General features: G+C 37.8%; 1 protein-coding gene across 2 annotated transcripts in view; it reads right to left on the reverse strand.

Annotated features, from left to right (window-relative positions):
- pigs (pickled eggs) overlaps window positions 1-21,550 on the reverse strand; it is a 192,374-nt gene that overhangs the window by 113,027 nt on the left and 57,797 nt on the right. The window contains exon 1 of one of the 2 annotated variants that reach the window (XM_034971630.2): window positions 8,430-8,563. The exons of the other annotated variant lie outside the window; for it this stretch is intronic. The gene's annotated coding sequence lies outside the window, so the exon portion shown is untranslated. Of the gene's footprint in view, window positions 1-8,429; window positions 8,564-21,550 lie in introns of those variants that run through there. 2 annotated transcript variants of the gene reach the window in all.

The raw sequence follows: 21,550 nt of genomic DNA on the forward strand, positions 1-21,550 counted from the left end.
TTGAGTTAAAACGAGACAGATTTATGTGAGAGATAATATCTCTGTCTCGTTTTAACTGAACTTAAGTAACGATTAAGCGACTCTGAGTACGGCTGCTAGAGAAAGGTATCCAGTTGTCAATTTGATTTGACATTATTTTACAGGCAGATTACCGCTGAATCCGGTATACTGTACGCGAAAATAATGTAAGATCGACCTTTATAATGAGATTTCGGTTTTGTAGAGCGTTGTCTCTATCACTCATACCTATGTGACATTTTGTCGGTCTCAACGACAGAGTGAATGCTCTACAAAACCGCTACCTCTTTCTAAAGGTTGATGTACATTATTTCCTTATACTCAAGGTAGGTACCTACAGTACGCAGTCAAAGTGATGAACATCGATCTTTAGAAAGAGACAGCAGATTTGTAGAACACTGTCTCTGACAAAGCGTCATATGGGTATGAGTGACAGAGACAACGCTCTACAAAGATAAAATGTCAATCTAAAAGCCGATGTTCATCACTTTCGGCCACTTACTGTAGGTTTTTTGTTTAACTAGTTTTTTTTAGCATTTAATTTTTCATGTTTTGTTGCTGTCGGTACATTTAGTGGGCTAGCAGTCATCGGCACGTCCGTCGTGAGCGCTCGACAGTCGACACAAATGCACGTCGGAGTTCCGCACGCGTTGGCTTAGCCGAACTTAATGTAGGTTTGTATTTTTAACATTGTGTCATTCATTCATTATGTTTAATATATTATTTAAATCTTCTGCTGCTAACGGTACTAACGTAGGTATTCACACTTAAATACATAATTAGTAGACGTGTTTTAGATATGTTTTAGATTTAAAAAATCCAAATTATCCAAACGCTGGTAGAGCAGGGTAGGTTCCGTACTACAGTCGTCTTTTTTCGACATTTTGCACGATAATTCAAAAACTATGATGCATAAAAATAAATAAAAATCTGTTTTAGAATGTACAGGTGAAGACCTTTCATATGATACCCCACTTGATATAGTCACTCACTTCGAAAGTTGAAAATACTAATTATTAGTTCATGACCACAATTTAATTTTATTTGTGTGATCTAACCTTAAATTCACGGTTTTCAGATTTTTCCCCAAATGTCAGACCAAAATCTATAAGATCTACCTACCTGCCAAATTTCATGGTTCTAGGTCAATGGGAAGTACCCTGTAGGTTTCTTGACAGACAGACAGACAGACAACAAAGTGATCCTATAAGGGTTCCGTTTTTCCTTTTGAGGTACGGAACCCTAAAAAAAAGAAAATAATAAACTTTTTAACACCTTCCCACCGAGACGAACCCGACATGAACATAAACTAAACCCTGTATAGGAAAAAAATCTAAATAACTTGGATTCGTAGAAAATGATATGTAAATGATGAATGATTATCATTAAGGACGTCAGAAATCGCATGCGATTCCAATCACCAACGTTTTATGTTATCAATAATTCAATATGGCGGCGATAACCTCTCGATAGTAAAACACTTATTACCGATAAGTTATGAGAATTAACACGCGGACTCCATCGTGGACTTTATATTGCTGTTTTAACGTTATTTCTCTATTTTAGCGTTTAAACTACCGTGAGTGATTTCCATTCTAAATAATATCTGTCCCGGCTTTACTCACGTGTGTAGTCGACGTTAGCCCGACTAGTTTCGAACCCATACGGGGTCCTTTTTCAAGGGAGTCCGTTCGCGCACGCGCCGCGGTTTTGACTGCGGGACGCACGTGCCGCTGCCCGTAGAGCCCGTTGTGAGGGTGGCTGCGGTGGGGGGTGGGGGGGGGAGACAGCTGCCGATCGTCTCCCGACAGTTCCTGCTGTTCTTTATCAGGCACGCGGAGCTAATGGTGTCCCGTCCCACGACTGATGCCCTTGTCTTAGCGTCAAAAAGCGGTTTCAACGCTGAGGGTAGCATCCATCCATTGTCACGATTGAAATTCGGGTGGCGACTAATTTCGATCGCTTCCCGTATCTTCCGCGGTACTAGAAACTTTTCCCGGGACAATACGGAAACCTTGTCGAATCGTATGTAGTGCGTCGTACCCGAAGTTTGGATATGTTCTGCTATTGCTGACCCATTGGTTATTTTATTAGTTACTAGCTGATCCCCGCGGCTTCGCCCGCGTAGATTTAGGTTTTTAAAGATCCCGTATAGCCTATGTCACTCAGGAATAATGTAGCTTTCTACTGGTGAAAGAATTTTTAAAATCGGTTCAGTAGTTCTAAAGATTACCCCCTACAAACAAACTTAACGACATTACCTCTTTATATAATACAACGGGCCGTGCAGCAGAAATCGTAATATTTTAATTTCGCCATAACTTCAAAACCAAACGTCCAATTTTAATCATTCAAAGACCAAATATTATCTCCATAAACTGTTCTTAGTGATGAAATCATTTATTTTGATAAGGATTAATAGCATGAGTAAAATAAACGCGTTTAAATGTAGTCCAAAAAAAATTCAAGATTTTTAAATAAAAAAATGGTTGCTGTGCCTCACTCGACATAGATGGGTATAGTGTGTCGCGGACTTTTTGTAGATATTTATAAGATCTACAATTAATTAGAACATTTTATGGTTCTATCTTTTATAGTTTAGGCAGCGTACGCAAAATAAGTAACTTTTCTGGTTGATTTTTTACACCTTGTGTCCGAAAAACCCAAATATCTTACGGAACCCTATTTTTTTCCAAAATAAAATATAGCCTATGTTACTCGTGGATAATGTAGCTTTCGAATGGTGAAAGAATTTTTAAAATCGGTCCAGTAGTTTTTGAGCCTATTCAGTACAAACAAACAAACATACAAACAAAGTTTTCCTCTTTATAATATTAGTGTAGATTTCTCTATTCAATGTTTTTGTTCCTCTTGCAAAACTTATGCCCAATCTCACCAACGACCCATAAGATTTAAGGGACCCCTAATTATATTTAGGGGCCAGTTAGGGGATGGTTTCTGTTTCACCAGTTTTAAACAGTCCCTTACTGACTAAACGGTCTCCTAAATTTAGGAGGTGGATAATTGGTCCCATAAACCTTCACATAAGTAAAAGTTACTTAAAGAAGGCATGATGGACACTGATTTATTTGATTTCCTTGATAATTTAGATATGATTGATACTATATCCTTCATACTAATACATAATAATGCGAAAATGCGTCTGTCTGTCTGTCTGCTAGTTTTTCATGGCCCATCCATTCAACCGATTTGGACGAAATTTGGTACAGAGATAACTATAACGATAAAATAGATTTTTTCGAAGATAGAGGTTATTAATATTAACAATAATTATTATATTTGTTGGGGAAAAATGATAGCAATTTTTTTGGGATTTCCTGATAATAGTTAAGTTTTTCATATATCTAAATTTTATATAATATTGAATCAAATAGGTATTATAATAAATAACAATTCTGTAAAATAAACTTCAATCCAAATTAAAACTAAAAAAACCAAACTTATCTACTATTGAAGCTACGAAATAAAAGCATAAAAGGTTAGGTAGGTAGTTTATTGCTCACCTAACGGTAAATTTTGAATGGTTCGAATGAGTCTGTTTGGTGCTAACTGCTAACTAAAAGGTACTTATTTTATTTATTGGGGATACTTAATAAAATATAATACAAAATGCGCGGTAAATAGAGTACTCGTAGTACGTGACAGGTCGAGATATCAATGGGGGTCTGAGGCGGGGGGACGCCCCGCACACCCGTACAGCCCGGTTTGGGAAACCACGGGTGACGTGTGGGTGTGCGGGGCGTCCCCCCGCCTCATACCCCGATTGCCATCTCGACCTTTCACGTACTACAAGTACTCTATTTAATTAAATTCGCAATATATACCAAAACAGTCAAAGCAAAGATCTAACAGAGTGTCAAACATAGACTAAAAATATGATGTTTTATTGTATGTTCACACAAAATTATAATATGTATCGGTCAAAATACAAAAGAAATATTTCTCCGTTAAAATAATACATGAATTACGTATTTTTTCTATAAAAATTAACCAATTCCGATATAACCGGTAACAACAACTCTGTATCATTCACTATCGTCGTAAAAAATCTGTCACATACGGAGGAGTCCCATAGTAAGAGGCCTGTTGCGTTCGTGAAAACAAATTTTAGTTATGGGTTGATTTAGGGGACCTTTTAGCTTAGCGGTCATCTAACTATGTGATTGTTTAGGGGATGTGCGTGAAATCGGGCATTAGAATGTTACTTTAGGGCCTAAGATCTGACAACCGCATAAGAATAACGGCAAGATTCTTTATTTTAAAGGGAGGGAAAAAATCTACTAAGTATTTATTATTAACCGACTTCCAAAAAGGAGGTGGTTCTCAATACGGCCCGTTATTTTTTTCATCGATTTTTTCCAGGTTTCTGGACCGATTTGCAATTATTTTTTTTGTATTGATTTTTACAAGGGACGCATTTGAGAGGAAATATGGTGGGTAAACAGAGTGATGGCCTATCTTTTTGGGGGGTCGGTTGTTCGATCAAGGGAAGATTATGGAGATCTCTAAAGCATGGTGGTTTCCTCACGATGTTTACCTTCACCGTTAAGTTTTTTTTATTGTCCACAGAATATTAAAATACACAGACCGCCATCCTCTAGAAACTGTATAAGTGTATCTACTCATGTGGTTAGCAATGGATTGCTTAAGATGCGCCTGACTCCGAAAGTTAGAGGTGCCGGGATCGAACCCCCGACCTCCCAAATATGAGGCCGAAGTCTTAACCGCGTCATAAGAGCGGTGATAGTCTAGTGGTTCATCGTGATCAACCCATAGTTGGCTCACTACTGAGCACGGGTCTCCTCTCATAGTGAACAGGGTCTAGGCCATAGTCTTCCACGCTAGCCCAATGGCCAATACGGATTGGTAGACTTCACACACCTTTGAAAACATGGAGAACTCTCAAGCATGCAGGTTTCCTCACGATGTTTTTCTTCACCGTTAAAGCAGGTGATATTTCATTGTTTTAAAAACGCAAGAAGTTAGTGGTGTGTGCCCGGGATCGAACCCCCGACCTCCCGAAAAGAAGGCAGAAGTCTTAACCACTAGGTTATCACTGCCTTATTATGACGACTTAATTATATGTCACCATAAGGCCAAGACATAAACACCTCGTCAAGGCGTAGGTAAACGCCCGGTTCACGAAGTATGAAGTGATTACCGTCAACTATTATCGTAATTTGGGCACTTGTCAACGACCTTGTCGCCCGGAAGACTAGTTGTGCCCTCGGGCCGACGCTGACATTTCACATACAAGTGTTATTTATTAAAATGTTTGAATAAATTCATATATTTTAATAAATAGCTAAAGTTGCTACGTAATTAATCTATATTATTTATACAACTGATTGATTCTGATTGTTTTGTTTTAAATGAGAATAATTTACATTAGTTAAAGTGGTACAAACCCACTGGTAGTGCCCAATATAGGTACGTACCTTTTTTATTTATTTTTTATTTATTTAGATACAAGATAGCCCTTGACTGCAATCTCACCTGGTGGTAAGTGATGATGCAGTCTAAGATGATAGCGACCTAATAATTTTGTAGGACGGAATGGTATGAAAAAGTAAACATAAAGATACCTACTATAAGTTTTCTCCTACTTGGGTAGAAATAGAAATAGTTTTATTTGCTAGAATGGGGTACAAATTTGGTCATAAATCTACTTTGTTCTAACACATTCAACCAATAACTTAGTGTGCAAAGTATCATTATATAATTTCCCCAACGTCTATCGGTTGTACGAACTATGTGTCCTGCTCATTGCCACTTCAAGCTTCGCAACCCGTTGAGCTATGTCGGTTACTCTAGTTCTCCTACGGATCTCCCCATTTCTGATTTGATCACGTAGAGAAACTCCGCACATAGCTCTCTCCATCGCCCGCTGAGTGACTCTGAGCTATCTTATGAGGCCCATAGTTAGCGACCATGTCTCGGATCCATATGTCATCACTGGCAACACGCACTGTTCGAAGACTTTGGTCTTCAAGCACTCAGGTCTCGGGTCTATATGTGTTACATACGTAGGTATATAATAATATACAACCGCATTATTCCAATTGAGTTAATAGGATACCAGAAAAGGGGTCGTTCCTAAAGAGATTACCTATTTGTAACGCGATAGCCTGCAGTATGGTGTCACTAGGGAAATAGGTACTTAGGTGATTTAATACTAGATAATACCTATACCCAACCACCAACCTAACTTCAACGCTGACTCAGCGGCGAAAAGTAATTGGAATTACTTCCTTTCATATTCAGATCGGTAATTTCGTAAGAACGTATACTATTCTACAAGATGTTATGCAAAGAAAAAGTAATTCATACAATTTTATCCGAAATTTTGCAACAGTATTGGAACACACATCATATCCTATCGTACCTACTGAGCAAGAATCTCCTCTCAGAATGAGAAGAGCTTGGGTCATAGACCACCACGCTGGCCCAGTGCGGACTGACAGACAGGTTTCCTAACGATGTACGATGGTTTTGCGTGGTTTTGTCGTTGAAGTGATACCTATTGAATTGCTTAAAATGCTATGTGCATTTGACAACTCCGAAAGTCCCCGGGATCGAACTCCAGGCCTCCAGAACAGGAGACTAGGAATACAGATAATATATATTTTACAAAATATACCTAGGTACTTAGGCACCTAATTTTGCCAGATTTTTGCTTTAGACGGAAATACTAAGTAAAGTTATTCAACTACTAATGATAGAAATAAATTCAAAATAACTGGAAGAACTTATTTGAATAAAAAAAGCATATAAAGAACTTTGAAATGCCATAAAATATTTGCTAAAAGTTATATTTTACATCGCTTCATTTCTCGGAACGAATAAAATTAAACAGTTAGGTACCTACGATCTATTTTTCTAGTGTAGTACATACCAAGAACTAATGCATAAAATTCTACATAATAATATTATAAACTGGATAATGCATTCATTGTGTGATTTATTGGTGACAAAAAAAACTATAAACTTGCATGAATGAATAGGTACGACAGGAATTTTGGTACCAAATTATCTAAATTTATAAAAGGAAAAGGTGACTGACTGACTGACTGACTGACTGACTGACTGACTGACTGACTGACTGACTGATCTATCAACGCACAGCTCAAACTACTGGACGGATCTTGCTGAAATTTGGCATGCAAATAGCTATTATGAAGTAGACATCCGCTAAGAAAGGATTTTCGAAAATTTCACCCCTAAGGGGGTGAACTAGGGGTTTGAAATTTGTGTAGTCCACGCGGACGAAGTCGTGAGCATAAGCTAGTCCATTATAATTTCCTACAACTGCAGCAGGGTTGACAAAAGATGACTTTATTGATTGACTTTAAAAATAATTTGGTGGTACTTCAAATATTTATATTTTACTATCCGTTCTAAAAAGTTATATGAAAATTGGTCAGCTTTTGGTGAACGGCAAATTATTTGTTTGTGCTTAATTCCGCGTGCCACTCAGTTGGTAGGTACCTACAACAAATAGGTATGTCTTAATAAACTTAATTGATTCTTCCGGCCCCTTTACTTATTTTAACTTAACTTGTTACTTTTATAACTTTTATGTAATAATATTGTTTCCGATTTTATGTAAGAAGGATATCTGTACCAATCTTACATGTGTGTGTTTATATTATTTTTTACCTTGTACCATGTTCATCATCAACATCATCATGATCAACCCATCGCCGACTCTCCACTGAACACGGGTGAGGAGTCTCAGAATGCGAACGGTTTGGCCATAGTCCACCAAGCTAGCTAAGTGTTATTATGTAAAATTATATTGTATATATCGCTGTTGATTGCAAAAAAAACGAATAAAATAAAAAAATAAAAATAAAAGTGTGGACTGGAAGACTTCCCACACCTTTTAAAAACATTATGGAGAACTCTCAAGCATGCAGGTTTTCTCACGATGTTTTCCTTGACCGTTAAAACAAGTGATATTTACATAACTCCGAAAAGTTAGAAGTGCGTGCCCGGGATCGAACCCCCAACCTCCCGAATACGAGGCCGCCGTTTTAACTACTAGGCTATGACCACTCGCTGCACCATGTTACCAAACCAAAAATATTTTTCCGATTAGATTTCTGCGTATAATATGTACCTACTGTCTATTGTAACTCAGTAATTATTTTCTGAAACAATTACCATTTACGAAGAATACCTATTACTCCAAAATCTATAAATAACATAATTAAATACAAACTTATATACATATACTTATTTACTAAAATTAATTACACTTTCAGACTTCCGTGACGTAAATACTGATGATTAATTTAACTTATTCATCCAAAATCTGAAAACAACATTAATTCGTAACTAAATTAAAAAAAAAAACACAGCGACATCCCCGATTCACCCAAACTCACCTTAGGGTATAAAGAAACTAGCGGGTCCACAACACAAAAATCCTTTTTCGATAAAAAAACACAACACTCAAATTTCGAATAAATCGCGAGACGATTTCAGTATCGACGATCGACACGTGCGTTCGCGGTTAGAGTCAAACGAAGACTAAACTTCAAGTTGATAAATTCAGTAACTTTGAACGCGTCGCGTAGTGTGATGCGCGTGCGCCGTCCACTTCAGGTGACCTTGGAAATGCAATTTCGAGATTTATCTCAGTCTCCGTTGTCTTTTTTTAGGGATCGGTGCCCGAATAGGTATAACATAAACCCCTTATCCATACTAATATTATAAATGCGAAAGTGTGTCTGTCTGCTAGCCTTTCACGGCCCATCCGTTCATCCGATTTTGACGAAATTTGGTACAGATATAGCTTGTATCCTGGGAAAGGACATAAGCTACTTTTTATCCCGGAAAATCAAAGCGTTCCAACGGGATTTTTAAGAAAACCTAAATTGGACGCGCGGACGGTAGTCGCGGGCATCAGCTAGTACGTAATAATTATCAACGCACAGCTCAAACTACTGGACGGATCTGGCTGAAATTGGGCATGCAGATAGCTTTTATGACCGTGAAAAACCGTGAAAAATTTTGTTCGCTTGACCATATCTTGTTATTTATATCTATGACCATTCACTACGGAGGTTCAGCTCACACTTGGCAGGTGTTTTTAAGGGTCTTATAGGATCACTTTTTTGTCTGTCTGCTGTCTGTCAAGAAACCTTAGAGTACTCCTCGTTGACCTAGAATCCTGAAAGGTAGGTAAGTAGGTCTAATAGCAAATGTAAGGGGAAAAATCTGAAAACCGTGAATTTATGGTTACATCACCAAAATAATTAAAATGTGTACATGAACAATAATTAGTATTTTCAACTTTCAAAGTAAGATAACTATACCAAGTGGGGTATCATATGAAAGGGCTTTACCTCTACATTCTAAAACAGGTGTTTAAGCATTATAGTTTTTGATTTATCGTGCAGAATGTCGAAAAAATACGACTGCTGTACGGAACCTTCAGTGTATAAGTCTGACTCGTACTTGGCTGGTTTTTTCTCCAAAAGTCAAAACAAGTTTTAGAAATACGCACCTTTTCGACATCTCCGCTACCTGGATAGGAGTGTGATCGTCAGTTTACAACAACATAACATTTTTAACCGACTTCAAAAAAAGAAGAGGTTTTTCAATTCATCGGAATCTTAGTTTTTTTATTTATTTTTATGTAGGTATGTTCCCTGGTTACTGGAACACGCCTGGACCGATTTTGAAAATTCTTTTTTTATTTGAAAGGGTATAGGTACCTACTTCTAAGGTGGTCCCGTAAAAATTTGGTGAAGATCTGATGAACGTCTTTGAAGATAGACAATGGAACTCCTCAACGGATAATTACAACCCGGGTATCTTTAAAACAAGAGTGAATAGGCATCTTCTAGGTAAACGCGTCCCATCTTAGGCTACATCATCACTTTCCATCAGGTGTGATCGTGGTCAAGTGTTTGCCTATAATGAATAAAAAAACCGGCCACGCGCAGTGTAGGGTTCCGTAGTCATAATTAACCTCGAAAAACAGATATAACTCCTTAACCTGTGAACCCTACTTAGCCATGATAGTTTTCCTTTAAAATTGATTATATATCTGCTGTGAATTTTTTCACGATCCTATATACCATTTGGCTGATAGAGGGTTGACGGGGGGGGGGGGGGGGGGGGGGGGGGGGCACTTGACTCTAATAAAAATCGAAATACCCATAGTATAATAATATAATACTATGGGTGTGGGAAATAATGTTCCCACACCCATAGTATTTTTAAAAGACCTGTTCAACGATACCCCACGCTATGGGGTAGACGTGCAAAAAAAATTCATCCCCACTTTACACGTAGGGGAGCTACCCTAAAAAAATATATTTATCACAATTTTATTTCACCACTTTGTCGGCGTGATTAATATTTATACCCATGCCAAATTACAGATTTCTAGCACTAATAGTCTCTGAGATTAACTGAGGACGGACGGACGGACAGACGGATGGACATGGCGAAACTATAAGGGTTCCTTGTTTACTACGGAACCCTAAAAACGTCTTCAATGTAATCCAATTTGTATGAGAAAGTGAAATTGACACTTTGCCAATAACTTACCCGTCGGTTATTAAAACCGAAAGTGAAGTGAAATGAAATATCGAGACAATCAAACTGCGTGGTGTTCGCACGCGGGGGGTTTCTAATTGCTCACAATGGGAAAAGCGAATCACTGGGAACATTGTATTTTGAGCGAAAAAATGCGCTTTATCATGCCAGCTCACTACAGAGTACAGGTGCAGTGCCTGTATGTGGGAATACCAGTGTAAAAACACCGAAAAGGTTGTGGATTCAAGTGCCAACTTGGTTTAAAATTGCGAGAATACTTAGCTCGCTTCCATCTCAAATCTCAGTCAAGGGCTGGCTCGTGATTGAATAACAAAAAAGGAATTTCTGAAAATCCTTTCTTAGTGCGGGTCTACACTCTGCAATATAGAGGAACTCGTAAGAAATCCCAAGTTTTTAGACCCAATTTTAGCAGTAGCATGTACATTTACATGTCAGTCAGTATAAACTTTTATGTGTACCTATAGGTTTGATTCAAGATTTTGTCAGTCTCATCTGTTTGTCAAGTGCATCGTCTGTAGTTACACTTCCATTGTTATGCTAGGCCGTGTTGAATTATCGAGCGTTATTGTAACTTTATCACACAGTCTTAAAACAATGTGACATCACTGGCGATTTGTTGCTTTGCATTTTGTCCACACTTATGTCAGCTTTGGTGTGAAAATGTTACTATTATTTTGATAATACTAATTGATAACATGTTTGAACTTGATCAATGCTACAGTTGTAGTAAACAAGGTCATAGTAAGTGACAGTGTCGTTTGAAATCACATTATCTTACTGAATCTTTGCATGCCCTCTGTTGCTCATGTAGAGAAACTCCAGCATAGCTTAGAGGCATAGCTCTCTCCATCGCCCGCTGAGTGGCTATGAGCTTTCTTATGAGGCCCATAGTTAGCGAGCGATAGAATGTAGAATATCTAAATTCAATTATTATTAGCGTTTCTTTAAATTATTTACCCGTGTAACTTTTCAAACAATCAGTCAGAGGTGCTAAGAGCTACTACTTAGCAGGTTTTAATTCAAAACTAAGAAGGTAGATTGAGATAGACTGTGTTGATCCTTAGATGAGTAGGTACATAGTGGCACTACTGTCTAGTAACAGTAACTAATTAGCAAGTCGTAGTGACAATCGAAGCTTTTAGCGCAGTAGCACCTGTGACAACCGTTAAACCCCTAGGTCAAAACGCAGTTAGGAAGTCCTTGTTTAACTACAAAGAAAAATAATTTACCCAAACCAAAACTAACTAAAATCAGTACCCTTATTATAAACTCAAATTATTTATTCAGAGTTGGTAAAATTTTACGCTTCCTGCTCAGAATACAGAGAGGCTTCCTGATTGTCATAAATTTTTATATGTAGGATGATATAGTGGTGATAATTAATACGTTCTTAAAACTAAAGCTACGAGGGTTCCAAACGCGCCCAGGTCTGAGAAGAGCACACAACAAACTCATATAAATGCGAGCGTGTTTGTTTGTTGGTTTGTCCTTCAATCGTGTCGCAATGGTGCAACGGATTGAGATGATTTTTTTGCATGGGTATAGATAAAGACCTGGAGAGTGACATAGGCTTTTTATCCTGGAAAATTTACAAAGAATACATCCTCCAAATTACATGACTATAGGACCTGTGGTTTAGGCTGTGCGTTGAAATATTATTCAGTCAGTTCAGTCAGTCAGGACTTTGAATCACACTAATATTATAAAGGCGAAGGTTTGTATGTGTGTGTGTGTATGTTTGTTACTCCTTCACACAAAAACTACTGAACGGATTTGGCTGAAATTTGGAATGAGCATATTATACTCTGGATTAACACATAGGTTACTTTTTATCCCGGAAAATCAAAGAGTTCCCACGGGATTTTTGAAAAACCTAATTCCACGCGGACGAAGTCGCGGGCATCGGCTAGTATAAAATAATTAGTGCCAACGTCTGCCCAGAAGAAGCAGTCGTATTTATTTGAAACGTATTTATTTGAAACGTATTTATTTGAAACGTATTTATTTGAAACGTATTTATTTGAAACGATACATCGACGCGCGACGGTGCTAATTCAAAAATACACAAACTTTGAACTAAACTGACAGCTCTAAAAATAAATAGGTATTTCTCTTAGACCTGTCTCTTAGAATAAAACTCTCCTTAAACTGTCTGCCTGTCTGTGTATAAAACCCGCTTAATAGTCAATATAAGTCCCGCAAATTGCTAATGCGCGTGGCCACTATTTTAGTGACGTCAGCACTAGACTGAAGTTTCGAGCTGATGGTATATTTTTATTTCGGCTGACGTCAAAATAACGTCATTTCGATGTCAATGAGACATGGTTCCAGCGCAATAGCAAATTATACCACATAGTTGCAATGCCAGCGGCAGTCGTTTTACAGAATGTCACTTTGTGATTGATTGGACTCGTTCACGCCCGCGGCTTGTCTCGACTCGATAAAGATATCTTAGTAGGAGCCATTAAACGAATAACCGATAATAACTTACTTTTACTACCATTTATATTGAGTGATAAATTGGTTTTATTGCGAAACGTACAAGATTCCGTGGACTAGATAAAGGTTTTGTTTAAAAACATTATTATTAACCTCATGTATAGGTACTTCATGTTACATAATAGAATTTGAATTACTCTACTTGATCAAATCAGAAATGAGATCCGAGCTGAGCTTTCTTATGAAGCCAAAACTTTATGGGCCTCATAAGAAATCGAAATTGTCTCAAATCCATAATATTATGTCATCACTGATAGATAACACTCATAATTATCCCATGGAAACATGTGAAAACATAATGATGTGATAAATAGAGGGCTCATAAGTTTATGATCCGCAGTAAGGATGATAAAAGTTCTTATTATGTGAAGGGATCCTAACAGAGAGCGTTTTTGAAAGGATCCCGCAAACCGAATGTCCTTGTCAACAATCAACATTGTATGAAACATGACAGCCCTACAAAGTTACCTACCCAAGCACCCTAGCATAATAAAACCCCACACGCACATAGCGTGAAAGTTCGACATTATGTCCCCACCGAAGTGTCAAAATGGGACATCATTTCCACACATAAATGTCAAAGTGGGACAAACAGACATTTGCAAACGCAAGATAAACATGACAATAAATAATTTTCAAGCCTTATTACTTGTGTCAATTTGTGCAAATACTAATAATTGTATTATATAAATACGTTAACATTGCCTGACACGTCATTGGGACTACACTGCTGTGCTTTTTCTAAAACACAGCTAATCTAAAAAGTAAGAAGAAAGATAGGAAAGAGTGAGTTATTATTAGTTTGCCAAAAAAGATGAGGATTTAGAAAAACTGATGTTTCTAAAAATGTGTGTTACGTTGGAGCATTCTTCTTTAGGAATATCATTTTTTGAAAACTACTTTTTTGCGATAACTCAATTAGATAATTTTTGGAGTTAAACGCTTTTTAGAAAGGGTAGTATTTAAAAGGGTTTTGGGAGGAAAGGAATTTGAGATACTGAAATAGTAAGTGTGCGACAACTTGAGAGGATGACAGCATGCAGGTTTCCTCACGATGTTTCGTTCATCGTAACCATCGTAACCATCGTAAACCAAGTAACTACTTAATATTTAATTGCTTAGAACGCACATAATTCCATAAACTGCTTATTTTATTGTTAGCAATTTTTTAGAAAAAGAAATTAAAGAACGTCAAAGGACTATATTGACGGTGACACACGTGTGGACTTACAACACTTGTCACGCGGGAAATGTTTGTCTTGTTGTCACGCTAAGGCTGCAGGCGGATTGTAGCGGTAGGAATCTGATCCCTTATTCTAAATGTGGTTAATTACATAACCGCGGGGCATTGACCTTACGGCGCCGCGTAAACTATGTTAGATATTTTGGCGGCCTGCCAAATAAAGCGTGCTCATTTTGTGCCTTCCAGCTTAGAACGGAAACGGTTTGGCGAAAGGGATGACAAGGTGCATCTGTTTTCTGACCACGTTCTGACTTTCGGGCGATTCTAAGTAATATGCTTAGGTACCTATATAATAGCTATGTCGGTATTGGTTATCAGAGTCGTCTCTAGCCCTTATGGCGCCCGTGTGCAACCAGTACCCTGGCGCCCTAGTCTAGTAGGAGCAGGGTCAAAATGGAATACTAACAGTTATATTTTCAAACGAGCCATGTAATTTGGGGGTGTATTCTTTGTAAAGAGTAGGTATCCAATAAGAAAGGATTTTTCGAAATTCCACCTCTAAGGAGAGTAAATAAGGTATGGGAATTTGTATGAGTCTATCATTTTTAAAGTTATATCGATGAAAATTGGTATACAGGCTTTCGGTTAAGTATAAAAAAATATGTACTTCACGATTTCTGAAAATTCTACTGCCAAGAGGGATAAATAACGTCATTTTTCAAATTATTTCCATGAAAATTGATATTTGGATTTTCGGTTGCAAAAGAAAAAAATACGTAGGTACCTATTTATTTTTGAAAATTCTACCCCCACGACGATTTTCTAAATTACACCCGAGCGAAGCCAGGGCGGGTCAGCTAGTTTGTAAATAAATAGGTAGATACTTTAGAGACTAAAGTCAACCATTAATCATTGTCTTGTAGCTAATCTTCAGGAAAATTAATTTCGACGAATAGTGCAAATGTGTCATTAGTTATTCATAGATATCTTTGAAGTAGACTAACTGACTGGTGAAAACCCCACAAAATCAATATGAGCCACCATACCAGCTAGTTTCCACGCTAACCGAATAGCTGTGACACCTCTTTGAAATATTTATGTCGAACCACTACTATTTGTTCTTCCCGTCCTCACCTATGGTGCTGAAACGTGGACACTGACAAACGGCCTTGTTCACAAATTCAAAGTCGCTCAGCCCCCCTAGCATGGGCAGGAGACAAAAATTTTATCCCTCAATTATATCCACTGACGAGGGATAAAATTTACTTGTCCACCTCTCAAAGCACGGCAACAGGGGAGAGGAGAAGTTTATCCCTAATTCGGGGACAATTTTATCCTCGACATTAGACGTGGGTTTAAGTTTATTCTCATAGAACTTAAAAAATCAAAACATGTCTCGCGGTACCTGTTGGGTTTAGGTTATGTTTGGGTTGTGTTTGGGTTATGTTTGGGTTGTGTTTGTGTTATGTTTGGATTGTGTTTGGGTTATGTTTGGAATATGGTTGGGAACCCCAACATAAACCCAACATAGGTCCCAAATACCAATTACCATTAACCCAATAAAGGTAAAGGAAAAGATCCAAAAACCGAAAAGTCCCCCGTTTTATTCACTGTGGATAATTATACCCACCCGTGAGCCCATGCTCGGAGAGTGGATAAAGCTGTCGGAGGGGATAAAGATTTTATCCTTTCCCCGGGGAGAAAATTATATCCCCGCCCATGCTAACCCTGCAGCGAGCTATGGACAGGAGGAGTCCAAACCAAGATCACTGACATAGCCCAAACTATTATCAAGCTGAAGCCCACCCCGATTGCCATCTCAACCTGTCGCATACTATATATTCTCAATTACTCAATAATTTCTCAATTATTCTCACCTGGCTTTGTACACAAATCCTCGCGCAAAGAGCGCGTGTTTTCTCTCGGTATAAGAAGGGTTTATAGGCCATAGTCCACCACGCTGGTCATTTACGGATTAGCTAACTTCACTTTGAGAACATTATGTAGAACTCTATGGGGATCATCTAGTTAACCTTCTTTTGAATTTTTTGCTTTCATGTAAAATATGTCGAATTAAACTCACTTAGCGAGTTTTTCGTGACAAACAAATGGTAACGATATCGGTACAAATGAGCCGGCGCCGTTTCCGTGATTCAAATACTCCCGATGGCGACTGAAAGCTGAAAACTGCACGAAACCACGTCATTACGTGTAGCGGGAAGCGACCGGAAACTCTTTAAATGTCTCCCAACACACCTTTTGCTTTAAATAATTCATTGTGAGCTTGAAAATTCTAGCTTAAGTATTTTAAAAATGTTTTTAACTCAAGGTCGGTTTATTTTAACAATCATCATAACAGGGTATTTTACAACGAGCGAGAAAAAATCCAAAAATGTATAAACTAGATATTATTAGCAATAAGCAATCGAAAAATGTTACTTCCAGTTTATAAAATTCATTATATAATTTATAATTAATTTTAAACATTTCATTTTTTTAATTCATCTACAAGTATCCGAAACACAGTAAGCTATAGCCGCCATGATAAATCTCGACTGTGACGTCACGTCACGATGTTAATGTTGGGTAATGTCAACAAAACACCAATTGTTTGCCTGACTTAATTTAAGTTTTTTTACTTTGTTTTCGTTTCAAATAGTAGGTATAATACAATTCAGAAATGAAATGAAATGAAATGAAATGAAAATCTTTTTTATTCGTATAAACTTTTACAAGTGCTTACGAATAGTCGGATGCATCTACCACTGGTTCGGAATGCCTTTCCTGCCGAGAAGAACCAGCAAGAAACTCGGCGGTTGCTCTTTTCAAATATTTGATATAGGTACAAAATTATGCCATGTATAAAATAGTATTTGCAGTGTTGTGCGTTGCTGGAACGAGCTGCAGGTCAAATCCACGCTCTTTTATCATTTAGATAATCTTCAATTGTGTAATATGCTTTTTTCAGGAGCATATTTTTAATAGATTTTTTAAACTTGTGCAAAGGTAAGTCCAAAATAGTTCATAAATAAATCATTACTCCCGTTTCCGTACAGTATATTTCATTTATTGCAGTGGAAAACCGGTTCGTAAAAGCATATAGGTAGCTCCATAGATTACCTACTATTCTCATACTTACGTAAGTGTATAATATTATGTACGTTCATAAGAATTATACCTAGGCATCTAAGTACTAAATCCTTCCTGAAATAATCTCCCCGAAGCTCTTTACCGCAGCTTTGGAGGACATCTTTAAGCTTCTGGATTGGAACGGACTTGCGGCGAGTACCTCACCTTCGATTTGCCGATGACATAGTCGTTATTGCAGAGACTCTGGAAGACCTCAATACCTCCTCAATAATTCAATTCAAGAATCCAACTCGGTTGGGCAGCGTTCAGGAACCTTCGAGATGTCTTCTTGTCCAAAATGTCCAATGCTTGAAGACCAAAGTCTTTGAATGGCGTGTGGAAGTCGTTACAAGAGACCTATGTCCAGCAATGGACGCCTATCGGTTGATGATGATGAAAATATGTAAATCACGATGGTAAAAAAAATATCGAATTCTGTTTTTGTCAGCTTAATCGGTTAAAAAATTCGTCTATGGGGTAATCACGGCCTTACATAAAAGCCGAATACATAACTTCCTATTTTGAAGTCATTTAAAAACTGATACGTGATCCTCTATTGACATTTGGGACCTACTTGCAATTCAATTCAAGAATCCAACTCGGTTGGGCAGCGTTCAGGAACCTTCGAGATGTCTTCTTGTCCAAAATGTCCAATGCTTGAAGACCAAAGTCTTCGAATGGCGTGTGGAAGTCGTTACAAGAGACCTATGTCCAGCAATGGACGTCTATCGGTTGATGATGATGAAAATATATTTAAATCACGATGGTAAAAAAATATCGATTTCTGTTTTTGTCAGCTTAATCGGTTAAAAAATTCGTCTATGGGGTAATCACGACCTTACATACAAGCCGAATACATAACTTCCTAATATGAAGTCATTTAAAAACTGATACGTGATCCTCTATTGACATTTGGGACCTACTTGCAATGACGAGAAACAGAGCCCCAGTGCCTAGGATTCTATCGGATGTATCCATTGCTCTTTGACCTAATAACGGGAGGACAAAGATCTTGGGGATCAAACGCTGGGAATATTTCAGTGATATACATAAACCAAAGATACACAGATTCAAATACACTCCCGCAAAGAAAACTACCGATAAAATAAGTCCAAAAATCAGTGATATTGTGTGTCGTGTCGTGTCTTACGGGCCAGTGCCTTTCGATACATAATATTATGTACTTAAGAAAATTTTGAGGAGGTTTGAATTACAGTACGCGGCCGAAAGTGATGAACATCGGCTTTTAGAATGACATTTCATTTTTGTAGAGCGTTGTCTCTAACACTCATACCCATATGACGCTTTGTCGGTTTCAATGACCGAGACAGTGCTCTACAAATTTGCTGTCTCCTTCTAAAGATCGATTAATCGAGGTAATTTTAAACCTCCTCAAAATTTAAATTTAAGGTTAACTGTGTATCGTTACTTTCTCATATCAATGGGATGAATAAATGAAAAAATGAAGTCGACACATCCTTATAAACGGGTCCTTTGTCCGATCCTAACTGCATAAATCAGTAATTTGACGTCACGTCCGGTGTACGTTACGTACTCGTATATGAGTGGTTCTATATAGGTCGTGCTAGAGGTCGCTTTGAGATCGCAGTGATCAAATCACGATAGAAAAAACTAGTCAAGTACCAATGTACGTGTCAATACACGCGTAGGGCCTTTGATCACTCATCCGTGATTTGACGGATCCGTGAAAAAAATACGAATCGATTGAGTAGGTACGTATTTGTATGACGGCCACCTCGAATAATCACGGATACGAACCGAATACGGATGAGTGGACAAACACCCATAAGATATGGGCGCGGGATAAAATATTTCTCACAGTGCGCCACGCAGACGTATCATTTACTATCCTACCTAATGCAACATAAGCGTTTATTTGACAACTTCCTTATCAAGCAGTGGGGAATGAGGTCGCGCTGTCACCTACCTTATCAGTTATCTGATAACGTGCGAGGTGTCAACGACCTCCTGCCACCAATAACATGAACCTTGGTCGTGCGTGTAATAACCAATCTATATAAAAGGAAAAGCGGAATGACTGATCTATCAATGCACAGCTCAAACTACTGGACGGATCGGGCTGAAATTTGGCATGCAGATAGCTATCATGACGTAGGCATCCGCTAAGAAAGGATTTCTGAAAATTCAACCGCTAAGGGGGTAAAATAGGGGTTTGAAATTTGTGAAGTCCGCGCGGACGAAGTCGCGGGAATAAGCTAGTAAAACATAAATCACAAATTAAGTTTTTCTTTCATTATAATAAACAAGATTAAAAATAGGACTACCCTCACGAAGTTATTGCATCTATAAATTTTAATTTCCTTCCCGCATCCCCTACGAAACTGCCCTAGAGCATTATAAAGATAAAAAACCGGCCAAGAGCGAGTCAGGTTCGCGCACCGAGGATTCCGTACTACAGTCGTATTTTTTCGACATTTTGCACGGTAATTCAAAAACTATGATGCATAAAAATTAAAAATAAATAAAAATCTATTTTAGAACGCACAGGTGAAGCCCTTTCATATGATACCCCACTTGATCTTACTTCGAAAATTGAAAATACTAATTTTTAGTAGATATAGTCAATTTATAATAGATATAACCACAAATTCACGGTTTTCAGATTTTTCCAGAAATGTCAGGTATAAGATCTACCTACCTGCCAAATTTCATGATTCTAGGTCAACGGGAAGTTTCCCTGTAGGTTTCTTGACAGACAGATCGACAGACAGACAACAAAGTAATCCTATAAGGGTTCCGTTTTTCCTTTTGAGGTACGGAACCCTAAAAACCAAAAACAAACACATAATAACACATTGAACGTTAACTTGAATAGAGCTTTGTGCTTTATTCCAGAGTATGGAATTAGAACTTAACTGCGTAACTATTCAACTAAAAATAAATCCAAAATTCAAATGAAATTCAACCGTGACGGAATATATTAAGGTTTAAATTAGAATAACAATGTGAGAACTTTATTCTTTGAATAAGTGCACGTGTACACACATGTTACAAAAGCTCCCCCAGCTTGCGTCGTCGCAGGGTTGTCCAAAAAGCTTTGACATATTATATCGAGAGAAGAAAAGGAAAAGGTGACTGACTGACTGATCTATCAACGCACAGCTCAAACTAAAGAACAGTTCTCCATAATGTTCTCAAAGGTGTGTAAAGTCTGCCAATCCGCACTTAGCCGCGTCGTGGATTATGGCTAAACCCTTTTTATTCTGACTTCTGAGACTCTATGCCAGGGCCAACGATGCGCGATGAGTTGAATAATTTGTTGAAAGTGCCAACCCTAATTTTGTACCCTCTGTGTCACTAATTTCGTCGGTTTAGTGACCGTCGTCGTCTGCGTTCCTCGTTAAAGTTTAAACAGATTATAATTGGATGAAGAAAGTCACACGAAGTTCACCCAAAAATATATAAAAGGATTGACTGACTAACTGATCTATCAACGCACAGCTCAAACTACTGGACGGATCGGGCTGAAATTTGGCATGCAGATAGCTATTATAACGTAGGCATCCGCTAAGAAAGGATTTTTGAAAATTCAACCCCTAAGGAGGTGAAATAGGGGTTTGAAATTTGGATAGACCACGCGGACGAAGTCGCGAGCATAAGCTAGTTAGGTATAAGGGGTGTCGTTAGAATCCTTACTTCATCCCGTGTGACACTGGCTATTAAATTTTTCGAAAAAAATCAATATGGCGGCTGTACGCTCCATTTTCAAATGTAAAAACTTTTAATTTCGTTTTTTGGATAGTTAGCGTACAGTGGCATACGTAATTTCTAGCTATTTACTAAAATTGATTTAGAACCTATATTAAATTCCAGTTGATTTGAGTACCTAAATCTAATCTATTTTTTTAAATCCTGGATCTAAACAAAGAATAGTTAAGTATCCCTAACCTTGAATAGACAAGTATAAGATAAAGTGCTTATATTCATCTATGAGTTCCACAAAACACAAAGCCTCATTCATCATTATCATCATCTATAATTAATTATTTATCAACTCTATAAATAGCTTTATCTTTCGAAATGGGTCGCATTAAATACCTCACGGCGCCCGCCGCCGAGACACTGTGTGTTTGTCTGTGTGAC

This window comes from Maniola hyperantus, chromosome 9 (genome assembly GCF_902806685.2).
Source record: "Maniola hyperantus chromosome 9, iAphHyp1.2, whole genome shotgun sequence".
Classification (NCBI taxonomy): Eukaryota; Metazoa; Arthropoda; class Insecta; order Lepidoptera; family Nymphalidae; genus Maniola; species Maniola hyperantus.